We start from the raw sequence: 27,657 nt of genomic DNA on the forward strand, positions 1-27,657 counted from the left end.
GCATGGCCAGGTGAGAGACAAGGTGCAGAGGATGCTGATGGCAGGAGATCCTAAGTGGAAGGTGAACTTGGAAGTCAAGGAGGCAAAGAAAAGATGGACAAAGCACAAGGTCAGAGCCCATAGCTAAGGAGAGGCACAAAGGGAAGAGGTCATGGAAAAAAATCACACTAGAAGGAGAGTGTTGGAAATTGTTTATAAGGTGTAGACAAAGACCCTGTCTGGAGGTTCCCAGCCCCAAATCCTTTGCTTTCATGGCCGGCTGCCGTGACCAGACTGACAAAAAGTGGCCCTTTAAGAATGAATGGTGTTATCAAGACCTTACACGTAATCCTAGCGTTGCTAATGGGGGAGGGCGCGCAGGTCCTTCGGCACTGCTTCCTCCTCCTCCCTCTCTGGTTGATCACAATTAACATACTCTGCAGCACATGCCGAAAGCTCGTGAGAGACTGAAATCTGACATTTTTCTTGGAATTTATATAAAGTGGGAAACTGTTAAGAAAATCTTGCGGCAGGGAACTGCAGGAAATCAGAGAACATGGAAGAGGTGGGTGACAGAGAGGAGAGCAGCAAGCAAGCTGTGCCTCACCATTATGGGATTCCCAGCTGTAGGAACGGGCAGGGACTCTGTGCCGTGAAGTCAGGATCTGGACATGAGACCCCAGCTGGATCCCCATGTGCTCTTCCTGTCACTAGAGTAGGTGCTGGAAAATGTAAATCAAAGCATTTTGATTTGATTTTCTCTCCTCACTCAGGAACTCCTCAGGTAGGAGCTAAGCCTAGTTCTCCCGGTCCACTACATATTTGAATCATATCTGTATCTTAGGTAGAGGTTTGGCTGCTAGGAATCATTTTGGTAATATGAAACACTGGGGGAATACACTGAGTGAGGCTTCCTGTGTAGTCATCCCTGGACATGCTTTGCATTGTCCCAGTGTTCAGTGGATGCAGCTTCACCTCCTGTGTAGTCAATCATTGCACCTGTGGGTCTTCCTAATGTAACATTAGATCCAATAATTCCTCATTTCTACAGTGATTTTGATAAACATAGTGTCTTTGAGTTCCATCATTCTGCTCTGGAAAGCAGGGTTCCTGAGGAAGGTTTATCCTGAAAATAAAACCAAAGGTTATTGTTGCCAGCACACTGATGACCATATACAATAATTGTTATGGCAGGAATGTCCCAGGCGGCTGTTGTACTAGCATCACTTCAGCAGACATTAACGTCCGCTTTGGAAAGCTTCAGCTTCCGTGGCCCCATGCATTTATCTCCTCTCTGCTCTTCTGCCGTTAGGTCTTGATCTCAGAGGAATCCAGAGAAATGTCAGACTCAGGCTGATTGCTGTCACTCACAACACACCCCACATGCAGCGTGTGCCCAGCAATTATAACAAGGCACTGAGCTGGCTCCAGATCAAGAGAGAGACTTAGCCTTGCTTCGGTGGGCAGCACTGGAGCCCTGGGCAAACAGAATGACTGCAGTGGCTCCTGAAGCTCACCTCCTGTCCTCATTGCAGGTCGCTACATACAGAGGTGGATGGGAATCTGTGTACTGGCTTGGTTTTGTTCTCTTGATCCAATTACCACCAAACAGCTCATTCTCTGCAGGGAGAAAATGTAATCTTGTACTACTGAGTATCTTTTGGACGGTATAAATGGTCGTCCTCAGCCAGGCTGTCTTAAAGTTTTGAGAAGATGTATAATCCATATTAAAAAGTAGCCCTCATCATAGTGAGTTAGGAGAGTGAGGAGTGATAATATTTTGAAAAGATGCTAAAAGAAAGGAATAAAAAATCTTTCTCCTGTTCAATAATATTTACAATCACTGTGGCCAGCCTAATGGTCAATTACACCTGGAAAGCTGTAAAAGTAAAGACTGCTGCCTTCCGTTATTGCAACTTTTGGCAAGATAATTCTAAGTGTTTTATAAACCTTTGTGTTTGGTAGCTTACTGTAAGCAAAAACTCTGTTGATTTGTTGTCTGTTAAAGAGAAAAAACAACCAAAGAGCATGTCAGGTAATGACAACTTGAGTGTATCTAAATGGGCTGACAATACTTTGACCTGGATTTGGTTCATGTTTGAGTTCAAGTTTGGAATGTCAATCAGGGATATCATTTGAATTTGATCTTTAAAATCTTGCCAGCTTTATAGGGATTTAGTTTCTAGTGTCTCTACCTAATATTGAAGAAGATACAGATCCTTACAATCAGTGTCTGTCATGACAGAGTTTGTTCTCTCCATGTCCTGCTATTATGAGCCAAAAACTCATCAAAATGGCCAACGTAATTACCAAGAGTCACAGGCTTAGCTGTCACCAAGGTATTCTTAATGCAACTGAGAAGGGCTGAAGCATGCAGTTTAAGTTGTCTTTTCATACCCTTTGCATTCTCAGGCTTTTTTTATCCCTGCATCATTTAAAGCAGCCTCAGAGCACTCATGTTCTGTCCCTGTGGATGAGTGAAGAGAAAATAGCTTGAAGCTCTTCAGGGGCAAAATTCCTTCTGCTCTCTGATCGAGAAGCCTCAAAACACCGGGAGATGTGGTTTGAAATACACTATGGCATACACCATATCTCCTGCAACAGGAGACCTGTGCAATGTGTTTTACTACACACTGTCTTGTCAAGCTAGCAGAAACACACTATATAGAAATATTGTGCAGTTACGTCATGATTATTGTAGTCATCAGCCTACACCATTTTGGTCCAAGTCAGGCAAAATGCTGCAAAATCCCATCTGTGCCTGTGGGGCCTATTCTCTGGGCTCACCTCTGTTAGGTGAATGGCAGAATGAGGCTGGTTACCTTCCTGTAGCTAGCAAAGAGAAATTTGTGTTTGGGGCCCTCATTCCCAGAAGATGGAGAAGACGGAAAGACCTACATGATGAGCTCAGAAGACCCAGTTGTACATCTCTCTCCTAGAGCCAGAGAAAGGGGCTGGGGTGAGAGTGTGAGTTCAGCGACGTATGTGCTTCACAAACTGTTTCCTGCCAGCATCAAACTTATCCCTAGAACGTGGATAATATACAGGTTAGGGCATAAGGATAAAACTGCCAGGTGGGATCCTCTTTGGCCTCACTGTACTTCTGTTCTCAGGAGACTCCAAGTCTGCCTTATGTTACAATTGGAGTTCATTAAGTGTTGAGTCTGAACTCATTCCTCTTTCACATGGCAAACATGTGACCTGGTAACACCATCTCAGTGTTGGCAATCTTTCATTTTGAGCTCTAAATCAGAGGGATCCGTATAGGTCTAGTGCTGACAATGCATAAAAGATATCTTAAACAAACTTGAGGGATTTTGGAAACTGAGCACTTTTAAGAAAAGCCCAAATCATTAACAGTCTGTCAGAGTCTAAGAGGGCTCCCAGGTCTCCTGATGTTCAGTGCTGGTTGAGTTTTGCTTCTGCAGTTCTGCAGATTCTTTTTCCAATTCTGCACAAGGGCATGGTTGATGCCATGTGACTGCTGTAAACATAGCACCTGCAAAGAATTATGGGCAATACAGAAGTTTATTCTGACATTTCACTATAACTATCATTGTTTAGCTATAAATCTACATTATTTTAGCTGAAAGAATACATAACAGAAGGACGTTTTTCACTTCTTGTCACTTTTTTTTTTTCCCACAAAGCTTGGCTGAAGAATAGGTGGTTGGACTGGCAATTAGTGCCATGAACAGATTAAGTTGGAGTGATTTTTCTTCCATAATGCAATGTATATGAGTTTTCTAGATGCCTCTTTTGCGAGAGGCATTATGACTTTCTTGCAACATCCATAAAGAGAAAGGATCATCCTCCAGGTCTCATTTAGGTTGATATGTAGGTTGGATGCACCTTAAAATAAGGAAATGACTGAATCTCTCTGCTTCTAGCAAATCCTATGAACAAAGTTCACTTCAAAGTCTCTTCAGGAAAAAAAAAAAAAAAGGTTTGCAGCACTTCTACTGCTCTTGGTTTGACAAAATGCTATATACCTCCAGACATCACAGGGCTCATTAGAATGAGGACAAAAATACAACCCAGAACTTAGTTGACTAATCTGGCCTCTTAGAAGTTTCTTTCACAAAAAATCATTGTAAGTTTTTTGTTTGTTTGTTGATTTTAATAATCCAGCAGTGCAATTACAATCAGCAGAAACTCAAAGCCAAGTTAAAGAATTTTAGCATACAAATTTAAAAAAAAATTATAATTCTGCAGTTTTTTAATATATATTTTTATCTTCTATTTTACTACTTAGACACTTGGAGAAGGGACCAAGTAAAATCCTGGCCTTGGGGTGGTTGCAAAGTTGACCTATGACTCAACCTGAGGTGGTAATCATGTTTTATATCGCCCTCAATCCAATTTATCACCTGTTACCGCCAGATATAAAGAATGGCTTACTAGTTAAGGCAGAGAACTAAACAATCTGAATTTAGTTTTCTGTTTTGCCTTTGTTTAGAGATAGCTATTGTGTCCAAAAGTCTTAGAGCGATGTCACTCCTCTTTTGGCACCCTAACCTTCACTGATTTCCAAACAACAAGCTAGACATCTCAGTGGATTTTCATCTTGAGCTTTTAGCAGCAATTCATACCCTGTGAGAGAGAGGTTTGTAACTTCTCCCTCTGTCACAATGAGGACAAGGAATTCATTAGTCTCTGGAACACCTAAAGATTGCAGTGATGGGCTGAGGATAAACTGCTCTCTACTTACAAAATTTGGTAGGAACTGGTACAAGTGAATAATCTGAGTACTATGCTGATCCTTTGTGGAAAAAGCTGGGAAATATAGATGAAATCTAAAAGTTCTACATGGACTGGAAATTCTGTATGGCAGATTTTTAGTCGTAAGTAGTGTGTTAGTATCTGTACAAAAATTTCCCCCATCCACATCAATTTGTGCCCGTTTTGGCTTTTGTCATCATGCTGCACTCAGGTACCTTGGAGGTAACTACATTTCAGTAGTGCTGAACAGGCAGCACGGGCAACCTCTGAGCTAGCCAGCCAGTGATACACAATAACACAGCATCCTAACATCTATTTAAAACCTGCAGATAACTTCCCCCTCCATTTATTTGGAGCCCACCAGTGGTATTTCCCATTCTTTGGGGTAAAGGCATACAGCAGCAAGTTAAGCTCAGCCCAGTGCTTGTGGATAGTCTTCCAAGAATAGAATAAGGCAGTCCCTACCATGCTGCTGCTGCCATACCGGATCAGACATCACACAGAGTTCATCAGTTGGTTTAAAGACAAATCTTCTAACCTGAATTGTGTCTTAAAACTATTCCCCAGTGTTCTGGGCTTCAGATGTAGGTACTTCAGCAGTACTAAAAACTGTACTATTTTCAAAAGAACTTCATGGGAATACAGTAGGATTGATCTGCAGATATGTATTTTCTAGTATTTTAATGATGCATGCCTTTCAAATACACAGGGACAAGAGCTCCTTCCATTAAGAAGCCATTAAAGTTGCTTATTATATTTTTAGTGGTAGCACATGTGTCTTTTCTGTGGTACTCTGATACAGAAAGTAGTCCTGAGCCCTGTGGGTTGCATTTTAAAAATCTATTTCAAAAAGAAAAACTATTCAGACTTCCTTTGGTGACATGTTGTACAAGTTAGATATTGAGACTACAATTATTCCTTGCCAATACATTTTCGATTTATAAAATGGATCAAGTAAAACGAGCTGCTTATGTGCAGCTTCCCATGGGACATGAGTGCAGATAGGGAATCTCCTCTTGTTTCTAAAGGGAAAAAATAAAAGGGGGAGTGCTTGTTACCGCTTTGCAGAGCAGACATTAAGGTAGGGGCCTGACTCAGCAGACAAGTGACAGGATATGGTACCTCTTCCTTCCAGACTACTCTACTGAATCAAACTCAGGTTGTTGCCAAAAATCATGGAAGTACCATCCAATGTGTCTAAAAGTGGCCTTTAGGTGTTTGCTGTCACTCAGTTTCTTCTAACACCAGAGCCACCCAAGGTGGCATCCTGGGGCTGCACAAGAAGAGACACCCACCTTTGAGTACAGAGAATGAAATTCCCATCTGCACTAATTAAATCCTGTCGTCATCCACAGCAGGCTGAGGCAGGGCTGACACTGCTGTAGGAAGCACACTGCAGGAATGAAGAACTCAATCTGATCATTTTTATAGTTTATTTTAAGTAATACTGGGCTTGTAGCTGTTGAAATTCCTTATGCAATTCTTCTTCCAAGGTTAATAAATTCCCACATTCTGATGTCTTTTTTTTTTTTTTTGTCTTTTTGTGTTTTTTTTTTTTCCTAGGTCTTTGTAATAGAGAAATTACACTCACACCAAGTTGGAGTCTCAGGCTCGGTGAGTGACGAGTACCATAATCTCACCCCAGGGACCAGCATACTCACTATGTCAACAAAGGCACGCAAAATACCTGAGAAATAAATTACAATTACTATCCCGTTTAACAAAGATATTTTTTCATTTCCCAAGTTGCTCAATCTTTTGCGGTGATATATTATAATAGCAGAGCAAAGGTAAAACTTTTCAGGGTCTTTTTACTGATAAATTTACCTGCCAAGATGCAGACTGACTGGAAAAGCTGCAAAAACTAGTTTTTTTTCCCTCTTTTTTTTTCAGAGTCTTTTATAAGTTTTCATTTTTATGGTCGAAGAAAAAATAGTTTCATGCCTCGTTATCTCTCCCGTCTCCCTCTTATTCAAGCTTATGAAACATCCTCTCAAGTAATCCAAGAATTCAGTAGTGATTTGAAATCTTATGATAGCCACGAATAATTAAAAATATCCATTCTGCCACTACTCAGGAATTTCATCTATTTTTTTCAGTAAGGACCGTGCAGGCAGGAACTGAATAATACATAAAGTAAACAAAAGAGTCAAGGCTGATTAGGGAAGCAGGCATCAAGTTTCATTTCCCAAGGACATTACATCTGTAAAATTAGTATCTCACAAATATTTTGAAACGTCTTCAAACTGAGAAACTAATAAAATAAATTGTCTTTTTTTTCATAATATTTTTCGTAGAGTTAGTACTTCTGGATATGAATTATTCAACATTTCTTTAATGCCCGAGAAGATAAAGAATATCCTTTTAGCTTTGCAGATATGGGACAGCAGAACATCTTCTGCTATGGAAATAAAAACTTACCTGTTTTCCTAATGGTCTCAAAATCTGTGCAATACTTGCACGTGTTTAGGATAAAAATTATTCAGATATCCATTTTGCTAATTCACTTTGTAGGAGATACTATCCCATTATGCAGAATATAATATTAAATACTAGACTTTATACTCCATTTTAAAACATCTGGGAAATATAATAGTGAAGTTAAATAGAATTTATTATCTAATTATTAAAACTCCATGGATAGGATTTAATTCTTCATCGATTTCTTTAATTTCTTACAGCAATTTTCTGAGGAGGATATCTTTTCTGAGAGCTCATTTTTTATATTTCCGCTATCTTTTATAATTTTGATGCCTAAGATAAAGTTGAGCTAAAATATGGTTGCTCAGTTTCTAATGATCATTACTTCGGGCAGTGTAACGATGCAAATTTCCTGCTAGTTCACTTTGGATTAAGTAGAAAGACTTGGATGTCAGAGAAAATGTGCAGCTGGTAACATAGGATTAAGGAGGCAATATACTCCAAAGGATGATGCAAGAAACAGAATCAGAAAAGGAACTAAATAGTGACTGTGGTTTTACTTTGCAAAGATTGATGCAAACAATGGCTGTTGGCTTTTCCTTTGAATACCTGTTTGGGGTGTGTTGGAAGCTTTGCGTGTTTTTCTAAAAATCAAAACAAAACAAAGATTATGCTTTGCAGTTTGGTAATGGTCTTAGTTTCACTGTGAAAGGTGAATTATCAGGCATTATGCATTATTACAGAGTAAATATGTATTGGCTCAGATGAATTTGAGTGAACATTTTTGTATATATAGTTATGTATCTGTCTGTCTGTACTGAAAGAAACAAGCCAAGGTGTACTGAAAACATGGGGACATCTCTGATCAAGGGATCTGCTTACCATTGGCAACGAATATACTGTTATAATGCATACAAGTTATAAATCTCTGTACATGTGCAGCAGATAAATAAATACAATGCTTTCTACTTCTTAGAAGCTTTAACTTCACTCTTCAAATGAAAGTCACCACAGACATACTGCAGAGGGAGTCAGTGAATGAAGTGCAGCAAACAGAAGTCTCCAGACTTCCACTCCCTACATTGCCTCTGATTCCATTTCTGACCCCAAATGAGTCATTTTTGCAACCTCAGATTTTTTTCTTGGCTGTTAAATGAGTGTTGCTGATACTCAGCTACGTGTTTGAGGTACCAAAAGATCCTGAGACAAAAACATTAGGTTTTGCAGAAAGTGCAATTTACTAAATCATGGAATCATAGAATGGCCTGGGTTGAAAAGGACCTCAAAGATCATGGAGTTTCAACCACCCTGATGTTAGCAGAGTTGCCAACCACTAGACCAGGCTGCCCAGAGCCATATCCAGCCTGGCCTGGAATGCCTCCAGGGACGGGGCATCCACAATCTCCTTGGGCAACCTGTTCCAGTGTGTCACTACCCTCTGTGTGAAAAACTTCCTCCTAACATCCAACCTAAATCTCCCATCTTAGTTTAAAATCCATTGCCTCTTGTCCTATCACTATCAACCCATGTAAACAGTCGTTCCCCCTCCTGTTTATATGCTCCTTTCAAGTATGGGAAGGCCACAATGACATATATCTTCTTGAACACTAAAGAAAGCCTAGAATCCACAGGGAAGAGGAATAAGCATATTTTTGTTACAGCAGAATCAAACATTTTCTACAAATATAAGTGTATATTGAAAATGTATGGCTTCTGCAACCTGCCAACTCACAGAAAACCAAGAATTTACTCTCCAGATAAACTACAGTCTTGATGCATTTTGGCACAAAAGTCCTCTGAGATACAAGTGGTCCAGCATGTTCTCCACCTGTAACAAGTTAATTATAATTACAATAGTGAAAGCTTGCTTTCCAATCTATGTGGGTTGCTGTGTTAAGTTTATGGGAAGTTCCCCATACTGGTTTCAGAATTATGCTGTAAATATTACACAATTAATTCATGCTTAAGTTCAGGTAAAACAAGAAGAATGTCAAGATTGGACATTCAGTATGAAGAAACTTACAAACTTAGTTTAGTTTATTAAAAAGTATATAAATATATAGGACAGAATTGTAATTCAAGAGTTTTAGTCCAACTCATTACTTCTGTCCAGTAGCTGTGGTTTCTGGAGAGCTCAGTGAACTCTTGGTAGAACAGGGCAAGTAAGAAAGTCAGGAATAGGGACAATGTGAACACTAAGTAGGTACAATGGATTGAGTGACAGTTTAGACTAGAACTGAGGTAGAGACAATGGGGAACAGTGTAGAAGAGGCAGGAAGAGAACTGAGCTAAAAGCATGACAGGAGATACGACAAGTGTGAGGAGATACAAAAAAGGAAATGGGAAACATGTCGTTCTTGCAAAGTGTAATCCCATGCAGAATAGTGATACCCATGCATTAGGTGATTATCATAGAGACACTGTTGGAATTAAGGTAGTTCCTTACAGTCAGCACCTACCTGAAAGAAACCTCAAGCACCACCTCTTCTTGATGACACTTTGCCATTACCTCCAGCAGATGACACACGGCTGAGGCACTGATAGTGATGGAAGTCCCACTTAGAACAATAGGCAACCAACAGGGAAAGGTTCACTCTGTCATGGCCTGCTTCTGTGGATTACTAAAGATCTGAACTATGACTTAAGAGTAGAAAAATAAATACGGATTTCACATGGCTTCTTTGATAATCTTATGCATGCTTGCTGATGCACATTATTTGTACAGTTAAGCTCAGGTCCTTGTTTTAGGATACTATTCCTGTCATAAGATCAACGACAACTAATTAGCATATAAAAATTCAAAATTTCATGCAGACACCACAAAATTCTCTCCAGAGGGGAAGAAAAATGTTATGCTTTGCTACAGTGTAAAACAAATGACTGTCTCCTAATCTTACAAATTATAACATTTATAGAGCTATCATTAAGATGGAGAAGTATACATGACTATGTAAACTGGCTATCAGGCATAGAATAAACCATATTTTGTCTTCGAGTAATCACTTAAGCCTCAAACAGTCTGATTCTTACTAACAGGCAAAAATGTCAAGTTCTTGACACACCACTAAAAGCATCTGGCAGAGGACAGAGATTTTTATTTTTTTTAATTTAAAGATTAACTGTCCTCACTAAAAATACCTTGAAACAATCGAGTGATCTTCGACACTCCAGATGGGTTACAATTTTCACTGAAAGCTTGTACCAGCCTGCACTGCTCTGTCATGACTCTGTTCAATATGAATAGTGTGGATGAAAAATGTGTAGTTTATTGGTTCACATATAAAATGTGTAAATAAGGGAGCAGAGAGGAATGTGTGTGTGTTTTTATCCAACTTCCTTTGTTCTGCACAGAAAGTTTCTGTTCTTGGACAGAGCATGCATCCCTAGTGAAGTAAAATAATCATAGAATAGAATCATAGAATCATAGAATCATCAAGGTTGGCAAAGACCTCCAAGATCATCCAGTCCAACGGTCCACCTATCACCAATATACACCACTAAACTTTGTCCCTCAGTGTCATCTAAACATCTAAACGTTTCTTGAACACCTCCAGGGACAGTGACTCCAACACCTCCCCTGGGCAGCCTGTTCCAGAGCCTCACCACTCTTTCGGAGAAGAAATTTTTCCGAATATACAACTTAATAGGAGCGAGCTAATATCCAATATTTCCAGAAATCTTGGATGAAGGGGATTATCATTGCTCCTTGGGCTTTAATTGTATATAAGTCAAGATTTGGTTTCATGTAGATAAGAGTGGCATAAGCAGATCCTCAGTGATTTTTTTCTTAGTCTCCAGTTTCTTTCAGCCTCTCTTTCCATACTGAAGTAAAACCTGTACATCTATAAACACCTGAGGTACACTTTTTTACTCTATCTATCTAGTCACTGCTTTTTTCCATCATTTTGGAGAGTTTTGAAGTAAGTTCTTGTCTGTACATTATTTTTACTGACAAATCATTAGAATGAAAGGTGCTAATGTGAAAGTAAGAAATAGAAACTAAGTATGTTTTTAACTTAGCATATACATCTAGAACATTCCACACCTTAAGGAAATTCTTTTCAGATCACAGAGAGAATTCTTGAACTTAGTTTAGACATCAAAACATATATTTTAGCTTTGAATGAAAATGCTGAATACCCGTGTCTTCTGTTACTTTGATTCAAGATAGTCAACTCTAATGAGACATAGGCTAATGTCATTCAAATGTCCAACAATTTGTTTAGGAACCAAGCTTTCAGTATCCTGGGCCCAGCTGTGTTGGCAAGACCTACACAACAATTTCTGAAGCGCTGTGCCTTCTCTTACAGTTTTAGGGGAAAGGTGGTACACTGCACCCAGCAACAGCCCATAGCATCAAGTAGACCTTAGAGGGCTGCATGTCAGTAGGAGAGACTGAACTTTGTTGTGTCTAGGATGAAGATAACAAGCCTAGTGAAAATGCAGGTTTTGCCTGGGTAAAAGGGATCATCTCTGCCTTAATGAGAGTGCTTCTTCACGATTATCAAGAGATATTATAAAGCCGTGATCCAAAGGTAACAAATGTCTGTCCCTTGTGGACCAGGTTCTTAGAAGGGAGTAAATTCTTGATCTGCATAAATACTTCACTCAAAATCATGTGTGCTTAAGGGTGTTTTTGCCCCTGCCTACTGCTCTCCTGTTTCTTTCTCTGCACACTCAATTTAAGGACTTAAGTGCTTAAGCCTCTTGGTTACAATAGCAGTTAGGCACTGACGCACCTTCAAGAGCCTGTCCTTCAGTCTCTTGAGGTGCTGTGCGGCAGTTTCCTGGGCACTGTTGAGGCACTGTAAGTACCCTTCTCCACAATGCCTGGGAAGGCAGGAGGGAGGGTTCAGCATGGCCATGAGCCCAGAGCAGAGGAGCTAAGGGGAGGCCTCATGGCGGCTGCATCTCCTCACAGGGAGCGGAGGGGCAGTGCTGAGCTCTGCTCTCTGGGGACAGCGACAGGGCCCGAGGGAACGGCATGGAGCTGTGTCAGGAGAGGGGCAGCTGGGGGTTAGGGAAAGGTTCTGCACCAGAGGGCAGTGGGCATGGCCCCAAGTGCTGGAGTTCAAGGAGTGTTTGAACACCGCTCTCAGACGTAGGCATTGAATTTTGGCTGGTCATGTGTGGAGCCAGGAGTTGGATTCAGTGATCCTTGTGGGTCTCTTTCAACTTGGGGTATGCTATAACTCTATGATTCTATGATCTCCTATTGGCTTCCCTTCCTACAAAGGTGTGACGTAATTTCAGTGACAGGGTAGACTTTTCCTCCACATAAAATTCTGAACATCCAGTCTCCTCTTAGCATGGAAGGACTACTGCACTTGGTTATTGAAGCATGGGGAAAGGAGTATAATGAAGAGAAAGCAATCATTATGGCTTACTTGGATTTCGGATTTGAACTCTCCCAGGTTAATTTGAAAATCCAAACCAAAGAATATGAGAGGGAGTAAAAATAGGCTTGTATCTATAGCTGCTTGAAGAATGTAGAAAAAAAAAAAACCTTTCAATTTCCTATCTGTGCTTTTTTGTGACACTGACTAAGACTTGCTTGCAGTCTCGAGGTCAAATCCCTAGCCCTAGGAGATAAACTTTCATGGAGTACATCATGACTGACACGAGAAAGTGGAGGTGAAGAGAGACAGGAAAGACTATAGTCACTGCCTGAGACCCCTGTCAATGTGGAAGAAATATCCACATAAATCATGGCCATAATCTTGGGAAACAAGATTCATTTGTTGTCCCAAAGGGCTTGATATTTTGTTAAATAAATGGAAATTAAGTGCATCCGTTTTTAATGTCCTAAGAATTCTGCTTGTACTCTGCAATGTCAGTGACAGTGGGAGTATTGGCAACCTCAAGATGCTCCCCCAGCATGCGGGGTAATAGGAAGTGCAAACCCTCTGACATCTGCTTTAGGATTCGGTGATAATATTGTGAATTATGATGGGTCCTAAGTTCCTGCCTGCTAAACCCTCACTAAAATCCACTTCATCCATGTTCTGAGGGGGGGTCTACATAAGGGACTGTGTAATTTTTGCTATTTTTGGTTCTAGTATGGGCTAGTATGCCTCTGGAAATTACCATTGTTGCACATGATGCCAGTGTTCACTCTATTGTATCCTTGGCAAATATGAAATTAGAAGCCATAGTTTCCTCACTTTTGAAGTTAGCAGTCAGCATGTTAGCTCTTAGGGACAAGGGACAAGTGCCTTCTATAAGGAGTTTAGAAATTGTAGCTGCACGCTGTTGCTACTGCTACTTTAGAAATAACTATAAATAATTATCAGTCGGAATTGTAGTTGAGGAAGAACTGAAAATGAGTACTTTACCATATAATATTTATAATATAATAATATAAAATAACTAGTTGGTTTTAAATAAATATAAAAATCTGGATAATATTATTGTCTCTAGACAAAGTGCATACACATTTCGTCCTCTTTAATTTTCAGTGGGTTTTTTTTTGTTTTTTTTTTTTTTTTGAAATTGTCAAGTGAGAAACAGTTTCCAGGTCAGATTTTCTACTTATTAAAAATAAAATAAAAACAAGCTGCATGGGGTCAGTGAATCTACTTCCTATTGCTACACCTATTTTCTTTACATTCAGTCATATCGCAGAGGGAGTCCTTAGGAATGTATTTTGTTAGTGTGTTTTTTTTTTCCAGTAGTTGAGTTGATGGAACTAGTTAAAAAGCATGAAATTCTGCTGCATAAATTATCATTAACAATGTATTTCAGTTTTGTTTGGCAGCTGTAATTTTAATGAAATGTTCTGCTGAAATTCTGAGTTTCAGTCAAGTTTTAACAAGCTATAGCTAGGAGATTGCATTATTTTTTATGTATTTGTTATTAAAATTTTTGATAAATGTTGCAAAGATTCTCCGTGTGAGCTGTTTTTCACTCTCTAGCTAATATTAAATACTTGCCAAGAGAGCTGCATTTCTTGATGGTGATTTGTCACATGGTATTATTTCTTCTCCTAGAGTGGATGAATGCAACCTTCATCAGGTTTCTTGTCTGAAGCCTCACAAGAAATACATTTCAAAATGAAAGTCTACAGTATGTATGTGCATAAAATTTTCCATAAATATGTACTAGTACTATTTTCTTGCATGAATGTTTATGACACGGAATCATGAAGACTTCCAGCATGGGAGAAAAGGATTCACATTTTAATACTGAGCAAAATTTAATAGAAAATATTGTGCTGTTCACCCAACTGTGTATTATTTTAGCTCGCATTTATTCAGGAAAAGCTATTTAGGTTGTCTTACGAAAGACTAGATTCCTGTGGCCAAGCCACCCAACCTAGGAGGATGGAAACACTGGGACACTGACATGGCTCCACACAGCATATGAAGGTGCAGTTGTAGGTTTGATGTGGCAAAAGCTGAATTTTCACTTTTGAGCATTCCAGTGTCTTAAGATAACAGAATCCTGACTTACTTGCAAGCACTGTTGTGGTTGTTCTGTAAAGTTTAAATGAGCCCTGGTGTGTTTCTCACATGCAGTGCTGTCAGTTGTCTTTAAAATACCAGGTATTCCTTCAGGATGGCAGTAGAGTGGCATTGTGGAGACTCTGTGCATACTAACCCCACTGCCCACATACTGTTATGGCTTATACTAATAGTTCAGTGGCTTTGTGCGCCAAGTTGTCCAGCATGAGTACAAAAAGGTGATTCAGTGTCTGGATATGACCCTGACCTGTCTTTTCTGCACGTCCCTGTGAGCATCAGCCTTGTTCAATAGAAGAGTCATAGAATCACAGAATCATAGATTTGTTTGAGTTGGAAGAGACCTAGTCCAACTCCCCTGCAATGAACAGGGACACCTACAGCTCGATCAGGTTGCTCAGAATCCCATCCAGCCTGACCTTAAGTGTCTCCAGGGACAGGGCATCCACCATCTCTCTGGGAATCCTGTTCCAGTGCCTCACCACCCTTATTGTAAACAAACCTATTTCTTATATCTAATCTAAATCTCTCCTCTTTTAGTTTGAAACCATTTTCCTTTGTCCTATCACCACAGACCCTGATAAAGAATTTGTCCCCTTCTTTCTTACAGCCCCCTTTAGATACTGAAAGGCCGCTCTCAGGTCCACTGGAGCCTTCTGTTCTACAGGCTGAACAGCCCCAGCTCTCTCAGCCTGTCCTCGTAGTGGAGGTGTTCCATTCCTTGGATCATGTTTGTGGCCCTCCTCTGGATGTGCTCCAACAGGTCCGTGTCTCTCCAGTACTGAGGACTCCACTTCTGGACACAGTACTCCAGGTGAAGTATCAATATATGAACAGAACTAAACTTTCATCTGTATGTTTTGTGTTCGTGACAATCAGTGGTTAATAGGAAGAGGCCTGGGTCTTTTTTTTTTTTGAGTTTGATTGAGGAGGGAGAGTGGGATCTGCATGATATGGATGCTATTTTAAAGCTTTTCTCCAGTAATGATGATAATGAATGACGTAAGACATTCCTTAAGATTGATGATTAATCCTAATGAATATGTTGCATACATATGTTTCACAGCTGTCATTAGGCTCCCATTTTCACCACTCTTCCCCTATCCCCACTCCCACTCATGCCTGCAATATGCAACCTCTTATTTCCTGTAGGTATTTTCGTAGAGAAATAGACAGGTAATACATGGTAATGATCCCAGTGTCAGACCGTAAGCCATGAAACTGTCAGTTCATATCGTGTCTGACAGTCATTGACAGCTTGCTTCTTCAATTTTACTAAGATTAATATTCTTCACATGTTTTATTTATATTTACTGATCTAGATGCAGTGAATTTTTAAAGAGACATTTTCATGTATAAAATCCCTGCTGAAAGTAAAGTCTACATTTTCCTTAAAACTTAGATTTACATTTCATCAGTATTGCTTGTTGAATTGTTACACATTGCTAATGTCCTGATCAGACGCAAAACAAGTTATTCATACAGTGGTCAAAACAGCTTATTCTCATAAACCCCTAGAATCATCATCTGGGGAGCTCCCTCCTCTTTGGAAATGTATCTGCACATGGTTAGCTGGACACAAGCAGTAGCTTCTCAGAAGAAGACTACTCAGATGCATAAATTTATTCAACTGTACAAGCATTTGAAAGATTCAATTTCTCTAAGAGTAATGCTGTCACTAGAGTAATATGTTACTGTGTTTAAAGGTATTCACATGAGTAAATGATTGCAAGATTAGCCTTTGAACTCTTTGGTGGAACTCTTGTACTGTTCTGCCCATGTGGGCTGATATCTAGATGCCTGAGTTGAAATAGCACCACAGTGGGATGCTGGAATTGCAAATACTTGAGCTAAAAGAATTCAAAGGAAAAAGACAGAAATAGTCAGAAATTTGGGGAAAATGTGTAGTTTTATTACTATTTTATATAAATAATATACAAATAGAAATTAGACTATTTGTTTATATGAAAATCACATTTTTCAAAGTAAATGTATGTATATATAAATTTATATATACGTAAGTAAATTAAATACAAAGATACCAAATCTTAACATCTCTGCTGCGTGTTTAAAATGTGCTAGCTCAGTTCTCCACCCCTTAGTCAAGGATTTTTATTGAACATCCTGTCTGTGTAAAGGCTGACTTATTTGACCCAATTTAGGAAAATACAGATCCTCGCGGTAGACACCTTTGTATGTTTATGAATTGGAAATTTTCCACTTCAAGATTCCTTTTAACCTCTCTGATCCTTCAAATGGAATGTCTCTTAACTTTGCAGATAAATTAGCCAATTCCGACCTCATCAAGCCTTGACATGACAGTGGTGTTCTATCTTTTTTCTTCCTTTCTTTCCAAATCTGCATCATCATGTTTTTTTCTCTATTGCCATGGCAATGCAGCTAAGTACATTGAGAAGTACAACAAGCTAACTGCATGCTAAAAGTTTGAACAAAGGCAGAAATTGAGAACTAAACAGCTGGCATTGTTGATAGGGTTCCTGCAGGGATAGCGGGGGTTTTCCCTTTTTATTTTCTGCTCTTACAAAACGACTGCAGGTGAAAATGCAAACAGTGAGATGCAAGCTGACAGATCAGCCTTTATAAAACATGTACAGCTGGGAAATAAGCATCAAATAATATTACAGTAACATGAAAACATGACATTTCTTTCAGATCGTATGGAGCTTTGGTGGCTTCTAATTAAAACATGGGTGCTTTATCACTTCTGAAATTAGCCCTGCCCTGGATGGACATCAGCAAGGAGGCTTGCTGCACAACCAAGTGCACAGAATAAGCTGTGAATCAGTGTGGAGCTCAGTCCATTCGGCCTGGTAACACTTTCCATGTTACCAGGTGTGAAATGAATAATAATTTGCCCCTCAGTGACACTTCAAGACAGCTTCTTAAAGGAGTGCTGCATTTTTTTTTCCTAATAATGATAATAAAGCTGTAATACCACAGACCCCCACAATTGTTCCTAAAGAAGAGGAAATTGCCCACTTTACCCATTGGCATGGCAGATGAATGGGCAGTAGCTTTTTTACTTCTCTGGTTTAATTTCATTCATATTTAATTCATTAATTATATTTTTAGGGAGAAAAGGTTTGTCTTGTTTTCAGCAAAAGAAATGCTGATTTTTCTCCTAGGGATATTATGAGAATGTCAGGGAAAGGCATAAATATTTTATAAAGACAGATAATAGAGTTTTCTGTGCTAAGGAAAAGTCAATGATTTTTGAAGAGGGATACCTAATGATTTTCTGGCTAACTGCAAAAATGAGATGACAGTAATTTTGATATTAGTTAATAAATATTGACATAAGTATTTCAATGAGTGTAATCAGGCTTTGTTTGGATATTGGAAAATCCTGATTTGTTTAGCAGTATTATTAGAAAAGCTTGCCTATTTCCACTACAGCTATTATATAATCTTCACAGAAAGCTTCAGTAACTCCTCAGGATAAATCCAGTAAGACTATGCAAGAATTACCATGTGATCTCTGCATCATATTGTGATCTCATCTATTTTGCCATCTGACTTAAAAACAACATTGTGCAACAGGTTACATATTTATGGCATTCTTATAGAGAATCAGCCTTTATTGCAAGATGGTGTGTTCAAAATGACTGCATCCAACGTATAGGTAATGTGATGTCTTCAGCATGCTTTGGTACCATACCTTGTGGTAACTCACAGAAACTCACTGTTTGGAAAAAAAATATCCAATTGTCACCCATATTCTTAAATGCCAACTATTACTCATATTGGTGCCTTATTGCAGATGCTGTCAGAAAGCCAGCATCCGTGATGCATTTTGAGTTGTTTTCAAATGCCTCTAGTCCCAAAGTTACTACCCTCCCACCAAAGCCAAAATTCAAAATGGGCTTCAGAACTGCTACATTTCTGGTGAAGAACACACTTGGAATACCTGGTATTTGATGAACTAAAAATGACATAATTCTTGTTGGCTTTAGAGTTGATAATTACTGTCTGCTGAGAACACTAAGCACTGAATGATGGGAGAGGAACAGGAGTGAACTGAAACCTGTCCCTTTGATTAGTTCATTTTTGCAACAAGCAGATTAGTTTTAAGAATTGATTTCTTTTTTCAGTACCAAACTTTTTTATCAGAAAATTCCTGACCAGAGATACTGCCTCCTCACAAAGCAGTCCCTGTCTAAGGAATGTATTTTTTTTAGGGAGCCATGCATACTTGTCCCTGAATACTTCTGCCCTTCTTCTGCTCTTGCTTCTGCTCTTCAAAACCTCTGCTATGCTGGCATAGCTGCCCACTGAGTGGGCAGCAAATCTGGCTGGACAGTCTTCAGTTGGATCAGTTTCCCAGTCCAGGTGGAATTATTGGAAATAAATGGTGAGACCAGGAGAAACTGAAGGTCACTGGTACAAGAAACGCTGCCATCTTCACCTTGGACTTGCTGGTGTTTCCAGGCTTTGACCTCTGGTTGGCCCCAGTGCTTCCCTGACTTCACCATGTCTTACTTTTAAGTCTCAAACCAGCTGAAAAGCAAGCCAGCAAAAAAAATGGCAAGTTGTTTAAATTGGTTCAGGAAGGAGTCAGATAAGCAGCAGTGCTAATGCACTCCTGTGCATCAGTAACATGGGACATGTCCCAGGGAAGGGGTAGGGCTGTAGGTTGCTCCATCACTTTAAACTACCTGGAAACAGCCCCTGAGGTGTCATGCTAGGGGCTATATAATATGAAGAGGAGTAGCTCCTGCAGCCCAATGTTTAGTCCTGGCTGATTTTAAAAACCAATGGCAAAGAGGCTTCTTTTTTTTTTTTTTTTTTTTTTAAATGACATTTGTGATCTTTTCTTTCATAAATACACGTGTGCACACACACACTGTAAATTCATCTGGTAAATGTGTTGATTTATGAAGTAGGGAAGAGGAAAACTATGCTATCTCTTTTAGCCTCAGTAATACTGAAGTGAAGCCTGATTTTCCTCTGCCTGGGGATGGGAAGGTTGGAGGTTTTTGACTGGGACTTATTATGAGCTCTTAGTTTAAATGAAAGGGATATTAGGATTTTAAGACAGATTTTTTTTATCCTATACGTGATTTTGCACACTGAAGTTTAACAGCTGTTACAAGGAAGAATGAAACATACTTTTCCCACTACATATTTTTATTCCGCCAGATGAACTGAGTTTCTTTTACATTATTTCTTAAAAAAAAAAATCTGAAAAGGTAGTCAGTTAAATTTATGCCAGATATAATTCTGCTGATTGAAAACTACATTAAAACAGAGGTCAGATTTGACCAAATCTTTTAATTTTCATGACCCCATTATTTTCTCTCTCCCCCTTTCTCCCTTCTCAACTATTTATCCCATTGTTCCACTAGATTTACTGTCTGTCAGTGGAAAGGATTGCTTTTTTGCCCCTTTGCTCCTGTTTTAAAAATAACAAGGTGGAGGGACAAGAGGGAAAAGGAATCTCAAGGGGAGGAGGGCTATTTGTTTGTATGTTTCCCAGTCTCCCTGCAAGTTATTGGTTTTATAGGGTGTTTTTTTTTTTTTTTTTGTGAATGTGCAGATGAAAGCCCATCCATCCAGCTCCACGGGACTGCAGCACTTCCCTGCAACCAAAGCATCCAATTGCTCTGTTAGCTGTCCCATCTCACTTTATTAGATTTGCTTTTCTCTGTGTTATTACTTACAGTGGGTTTTGGTTATGGTAAATTCATCTATCATCAATCTGATTTTCCACCACAGGGATCCCCACTCGGGGTTTATACCACCAGAAGCCAGCACTGACTGAGATTGAGTCTGACTCCATATTTGTATCCAAAGAGTGCATAAACTGGCAGGCAAACAGGAACAGCCCACTCTTATGCACACACGGCTGTCCTGTGATCCTGGCCAGGCTACAGCTGGGGCCTGAGCCACTGTAAGCTCCAATTGTAAAGAATTTGAAGTGAATTTGTTAAATGTCACTCTTTGCTGAACCTATCAGGGTTTCTGGCCCAAAGGGAAACCATCCAAAAGATTTTGCATGTCGATGGGGAAGTTAGGCAAGGTCAGAAAATATAAACAATACAAAGCAAAATCAAACAAGCAAACAAACAAAAAACCCAAGCAAAAGAATAGTGGTACAAACAGCAAAAAGAAAATCAGACAGAAGGGCAAATTAAGGGCTGCAGAACAAGGCAGTGGCCTAGTAGGCCTCACTTCAGCCATGCTGGCACAGCCACTCAGTGTGGGGCAGCATGAGTTGCCCAGGGCTGAGCTGGGGGTCCCACTCTCAACCCCAGGAGTTCACACTCAATTTTTCTGTGTGTTTCCAATCCTGACTTCATTTTAGGCTACTAAGTGAAAAAAAGAGCACTGTGGTCCAACAGCAGCCTCTGGGGAAAAGGGGGAGACAGGTGGGCCTTCAAACCCATGGATGGATCCTCCTGTCACTGTCCCATCTCTTTTTTTCTGAGCATTAGTCACTAAAGCCAGGCTAAGCAAAACACCAAGCACACTACATTTCATCCTTTTTTTTTTTTTAAATTTCAGTGCACTGATGTGTTGAGAGTAGCTGGGAAGGGGCTGCAACTCCTGGCTGATTTCTAGGGTGCTTCACATGGAGGAGCCTCCAGGGCTGCCTGCAGCTCCCGCTTTCTTGCCTCCCCCAACACCCAAATTGTCCCTCTGGCATCAAGTGCACCTCCCGCTTTTCAGTGGTGTTCCCCTTCCTTAGCTGAATCCTAAGCTCTGTTCAGCTTTGCCCCCTGAGTTAGTGAGAACTTTTCTGTCTGGTTGTGAGCTGTGATTTGAGCAGCCTCTGTAAATTCTGAGCAAGCAAATCAGAAAGGAAATATTGAAGTTTACTGGGTATAGCAGAGAAATCAGATCAACCACAAATAACTTAAAAGTTTTTATCGAGGAAACTAGAAAAATGCAAGGTCTAATTTCTCATTAAAATTTTTAGTTCAGTGTGTTCAAAGAAGGTTTTGAAGAAATCTAAAAAAAATTATCTCTACCTAAAAATGTATCTCTGGAGAAAACTCTCTCAAAACACAAAGAAACTGTCAAATAATTTAAAGCCTGTGGGTTTAACTTTCACCGAGCACAACAACCATTTTGCAAGCTTCAGCAGTCAGCCCAGACCAGAAACCCTGGGATGCTGAAAGCTAAAGCTCCACGTCTGAGGACAAGTGGCCTTACTGTGTGCATGCTGCAGCACAGGCAATACTTCATGCTGGAAAAAATGGCACTACCACTCTGTCCCAGGAAACTGGAAGTGTGTGCTGGCAAAGGGGCTAGAGCAGGAGCCATAGCTTCCCTGCTGCCTCATGGAAGGCAGGTCCTTCAATTTGCAATATTCCCATTTCTCCTGGAGCAATTTGCTGAGTAACTTCACAGCAACGAACCCAGCAGCCTCCTTTCCCGCTTCCCTTGACATAGTTTGTGTTGTCTTTGGCATTGTTTGCCCAACCAAACTGGGAGAGGGAACTGAACCCCTGGGAAAACAATTAATTATTCTTATATTTCCTATTTGCTTGTCTATTTTATCATTTCTGGCCTCCTTTCCCAGGGGATCAGACCCCCTCTCCATCCTACTACACTGCAAGGACAGTACAGCGGGAGGGACACAGCAGAGCAAGCTGCTGTCAGAAATTGCAGAGGGCTGCTTGAGCACTCTGTGGCTTATGGAGTGCTGGATCACAGTTTTGGTCAATTTAGAGACCCTCTGCCTGCAATGGCTATTAAATATATGTTTTTGGCATGTCTGCAACCACTGCTTCTTGGCTGAACACTCCCTAATTTATGTTGCTGTTTTGACTTTGCACAGCTGTGAATACAAGCTAGAAGGCAGTGGAAAATGAGGCACAGAATAGCAAGATATGTTATAAACAATGTTTGCGAGGTTAATTTAAATGTAGCTTATGTTTCTCAAGAGTTATTAACAATATATTGCTTTGCTTTCTTAGAAATTAATAGTATCCAGTGGAGGGCTTTTATAAGCTGTTTGAACCAGTTTTCCCATGTAATGTAAGTGTATTCTTTCCTGTTCATGTGTTAAAGCATGTACACAAAGATACAAGCAATAGTAAGAGGACACATGAAGCCACACGTATGTGATATGCTGCATGCTCATGCTCTTTTTACTCGTCGGGGCACTCCCATGTGCCAGCTGTGCTCACCTTCAAAGGAATCAGTGGAGACAACAGGCTTCATTCCACTTTACTGGCAGTCTAAGGCACTCAAGTGCTGCAGAGATTAAGCCTCATGTTTTTAGGAGCACCTTTCTGTTTCATGTGCTTGAGAGATGTATGAACAGGTGTGTGACTGGCTTAAAAAAGAAAGATTTTTCATAACGACTCAGTGTTTATTTTATTTTTATATTGTTTGACTTGCATTTAACTCTCAGATAAATCGTTTTACTTCCAGATACTCTAGGAAAGGTGCAAGGTTCACTAAATCTCGCTCTAATCCAATGTCTCCTTCCCATGCTCCGCTCATCTGATATAAGCACTGCCTGTCACTGCAGAGCATAATGGACAAATGCTTCCTATTATACTATAGTTTAAAATGTATTTTCCAAGTAGTATATAAAATTTTCAAAACAAATAGTATAATTTTGTATACACAGGTAGCTTTTTAGTAGGATTCCACAATTGAAAATTACTGTACAATTCTTAAAACGTAGTATCTCAAATACCTTATTAATCTCCTAATGAAAACGTATGACCTGCTCCATGCTTTTTTATATTACTTTTGTACTTTTTTGCTTTTTATTAAGTGCAGGTAGCAGACTGTGTGGACCTTTTGCAAACAATTAAATTAAAGCTTTTTACAGCTGAATTTAATAGAGAAGGGCAGACTCCTTCATGCTGTTTATATTGCTTGATGCAGTGCATCGCTATATTTATTTTTGTGTGGAAGAGAGGCTTTGAAACCTTAAAAATAAATTGTGAGCTTGGCAGGGCAAAAAATACTTGGTCATAAGGCAGCCCAGTATTTACTCTGTGGTGTGTATCCGAATTTCTATTTTGATTCAGGAATTTACCCTGATAGATTAATCTATGTTTAGTTAGAGAAGCAACTCGAGCTACCTGTTCCAACAGTGAATTTGCATTAAGTAAGATGAGTAAAAGGAAAGCTGAATACTCCATTTGCACGTTAAAAGCTGATCATTAATCCTATATTTTAACTCTATAACTGTCAGGAGCTATTATTTCCCAGAGAGCCTGACAGTTCAAGGGATAAACTGGAGTGGGTCCCATTATAAGGGTCTATGAATAGACGTCAGAATAGTTTGCACATCAAACCCCAAAGGCTATTAAATGTGATACTTTAAAAATCAATTTGTAGCTAAATTAGAGTGGAGGGATGTGAATTCTAGGATAGGTGTTAGTAAAGCAGAACATGTAACGTATAGAGAGAGTTATCTCAAATGCAGCTAGGCAGATGTAAAGACTTAAAAAAATCTCTGTATTATTATCCATAAAAAATGCATTGATTTTCAGCCTAGTGCTTGGAAAATTGTGCCACAGTTCACCACGCAAAGAGATCAAGCAAGGAGAGGCGCTGAAATGCTGCTTTCAAAATTATGTTTTCAAGTGACTCCAGTGCAGATCAATAAGAGAGCTGATAGTTACCAGCCTCTCAGACAAGTCAACAAATGCCATGCAAAAAAAGGAGGCCAAAGAGCTGTCTTTGCACACAAAAAAAATTAGTTTCTAGCAGGACGTCCTGCTGAGTTTTATCTGAGTTCATTAGGCTTTAAGACTGAGCTCTGCTAATTCCACATGAAAAGTTCCAGACATTTGCAAAACCAAATAAAATGTGATGCTGTACTTAAGCTTGCTAAGAAGTTTAAGTTAACGCTAAAGCCTGCTTAAATGGGCTATAGAGAAATAAGGCTGTACAAGCAGCACCACACTGCACCTTTCAGCATGCCAAGAGGAAATAACGTAAACTCTGTGCCATTCCTGCGAGGCTTTTAAGCACCGTATTACAGTGGCCCCCAAAAATAAATCTTAGAGGAATAACATGTTTCTCCATTATGTTACTTCTGTTTTTCCCCAAGAGGTCTCAAATGAAGTCAGGGAATCAGGCCTAACATGCATAGTGACAAGAGCTGACAACCTCACTGTATCAAGAACAATTTTGTAGCTGTTATCCCCCATTTGTTCCTATAATTCCTTTCTCTTAAATGGTTTATATCCTGAAGTCCTTGAAACAGGATGTGCTTTAAAAATTATATGCCTTTCTGTGTACTCTGAGAGTTAATCGTTTATTATTCAAAGCAGGCTACTGAAACAAGACCTCATAAAACTGAAATCGTAGCTCATTTCCATAGCTGAGAGTGGAACTCATCTCTTCCTACAGCTGGAAGAAGTGAGGGAAAAGAGGAGTTTGCTGTAGAAAATCCTCCTTCGTTGTTCTGCTCAGAGCTAGCTGAGACGTAAGTGGAAACTCCATAAAGCCCCACTTGGCACTTCACCAATTATCCCAGATTGTAATATTCCACGTGGGATAGCTGAAAACTCCACACCAGGGGCTGACCATAGCATCTAGTAAATGATTGTCTCCGATAACTTCGGATTAGTTATTCCTGACTCTTTTTTATATCGTCAAATGCAATTAACAATTAACCACTGCATGGGCCATCAATATTTGATTATTCTGGACTGGAGGCAAGCTGTCCGTAGGCAAAGTGTATTTTCGCTTTTGTGTCTGTGTGAATGTATAAACTCACTGCACACATTAGAGCAACCAAGTTTGTTACTATGCTCTTAACTCATGTAGACAAAATACTAGGGAAAGTGCCACTGCTGAGGATATCTGCTCACCCAGCCCCTCATAATACATGTTTTATGGTATCGCCTTTGCTTGCACAGACACATACTAACTTTTAGACAAAGCATCATTTAAGTTTCGGAGATTATCAGCAATTCCGTATTTTGTTACCTTCAGATTTCTGGTTTTTATCCCCTCCCTTATTTGCTGTACACTAGTCAGACGCATCTCTCAAAAAAGAATAATTAAATTCCTCGTGAAATGTTCCATGGTGGCCAGTTTTGTAATATCTGAATGCTTCGTGCATTGATGTGCCTCCTTCTCAGCAGTTGCTGTTGGAGCTCACCCCAGCCTTACTGCTGTGAGTTCTCACTTCAGTGAAATTTTGGCTTTGTCCCTGTAATCTATACTAGAATAATATATTCTATCATGCAACAGTGAGGACACTGTAACTGAGGACGCAGCATATGTGGTTCAGTCGGTGCTACCAGCTGTGTGAAACCTGAGCATCCTCAGCTACAGCAGAATCTTCTCAGAATTTAGCGACTAAAATTGAACAAGTAGTGATGGAGCATGTACAAACTGTGATTTTTCACAGGCTTGTATATAGCCAAATGTATAACAAGAATAGCAAAAGGCAAAGCCCTCGCACAGGGAGCCTCTTTGGGTTTCTCAGGCTCTGGCTTCAAATGGTTGCGATGCTAAAACAATTTCAAGATCCCAAATGTGTAAAGATGGGTGAAACAACCTGGTTTATGTTAACCTCTCTCTCAGAAACAGCTAAATGCATTTGGCTGAAATTTTAACTAAAATTTTAGCTTGATTCAGACAATCTCCATGCAAATTACAGCAGAATGGCTAAACTCTGATAGAATGTAACTGTCTGCAAAGAGAGGCTTGTAAAGGCAGAGTGTCAGGCAATTTTGCCTTCTGGTATATACACAAATGCAAAAATCTCTTTACAAATTGTTCGTGTGATAATGGATCTGCATGTGCCATGTGGGTGCTAAGGTGCCTGTGTAAATACACTTGAACATCAAAAGTTTTGCCATGCTGAAGATGATTGCACATTGATAGTCAGTGTGCGTAACCGGGGATCAGCTGTGCAAGCACACCAGCTTCAGTAGGAACGGGGCAGTCAGGATAATAATCTTATTAGAGTAGAATAGATTCAGAATTCATATCCTACTTTTGTTAAATGCTGCACTGATGGATACTTTATATGCGGGTTGCTTACGGTTGGAAAGGTTCTATGTGTATCTGGCTAGCAAAAAATTATTTGATTCACTTGGGAAGTTCTAAATATTCCCATTAATACATCATTCCTCTTTAGGTTCAGGTATATAAAGCAAAGCTTGTGTTTATAACTCACAAACTTTGTTACCTCTTTTGCAGAGACCCAATTGTGTGGGAGGGGACGACACAACCCAGCAGCAGGGCTCGCGGGAAAGCTGTGGTGTGCCCCAAGTGCAAGAGTATCTGTGCTGGCTGCATGTGCACAAAGGGCTGCATTTGCATAAAACCAGCGCCAAGCCGGAGTGAAAACAATGGGAGAGTGTGTAGGTAGGCACCTACCCAGCACCCGGGTCTGCCTGCTGGAGAGGGTTTGGTTTCACGGCAGGAGCACAAATAAAGAACGACGCTAAATAATTAAAGCTTGGCATTGTGAGCTGAGTATTGTTAATGGGAGGGTGTTTTTTAGTGCATAATGAGCAAAGCCTATTTTGCAAAAATTTTAGACGTTTTCCTAAGTGAAAACAGAAGATCTCTGAGCATTTGCAAAACTTACGTTACCCCAGAAAAAAAAATACATAACGACGCCGAGCCCATCGGCTTATCTGAAACCTAATACTGTTATTGTAAGGTTTTGTATAGCTCACTTCCTGTCTTTATTCTTACACAACAGGATATTTAAATTACAAAGATGATGAAGAAACTCGGCAAAGTACTCCCGATATTAAAAAACATTTGAGTTGATTTAGTGCTCTAATTCCTGATGAAGCGATGTGCAGAACTAATTGGCAAACACAGGGTCACTCTGAGCAGCGCTGGCTGAGCACGCTGCAGGTTTCTCAGCCAGCCAGCAGGCAGGTCCACTCCTTGTCAGCCATCCCACAGTACTGCGGAAAACATGCAGCTCGCCCCGATAGCAGCAGCCGCACACCCACTGCCACTAGCAGCTTGTTCCTCTTTCCATTGCTAACTTGGTCTGCAGGGTTTAATATCTCACCTGTATCGAATTGCATCAGGGTGAAACTTGGCACACAAGTGTCTCTGGTTGTTGCTCTTTTTTCTTTTCTTTGTTTTTAACAACAAG

General features: G+C 39.9%; 2 long non-coding RNA genes across 2 annotated transcripts; both read left to right on the forward strand.

Moving 5' to 3' along the window:
• On the forward strand, nt 376–15,249 carry LOC110394923. The gene is made up of 3 exons (XR_002436028.1): nt 376–544; nt 6,265–6,315; nt 15,193–15,249. It is a non-coding gene; the product is annotated as an uncharacterized LOC110394923 (long non-coding RNA).
• Nucleotides 15,336–27,177, forward strand: LOC110394775. Its single transcript, XR_002435873.1, has 2 exons — nt 15,336–15,396; nt 26,736–27,177. It is a non-coding gene; the product is annotated as an uncharacterized LOC110394775 (long non-coding RNA).

The sequence above is a fragment of the Numida meleagris genome, chromosome 2, assembly GCF_002078875.1.
Source record: "Numida meleagris isolate 19003 breed g44 Domestic line chromosome 2, NumMel1.0, whole genome shotgun sequence".
NCBI classification, from domain to species: Eukaryota; Metazoa; Chordata; class Aves; order Galliformes; family Numididae; genus Numida; species Numida meleagris.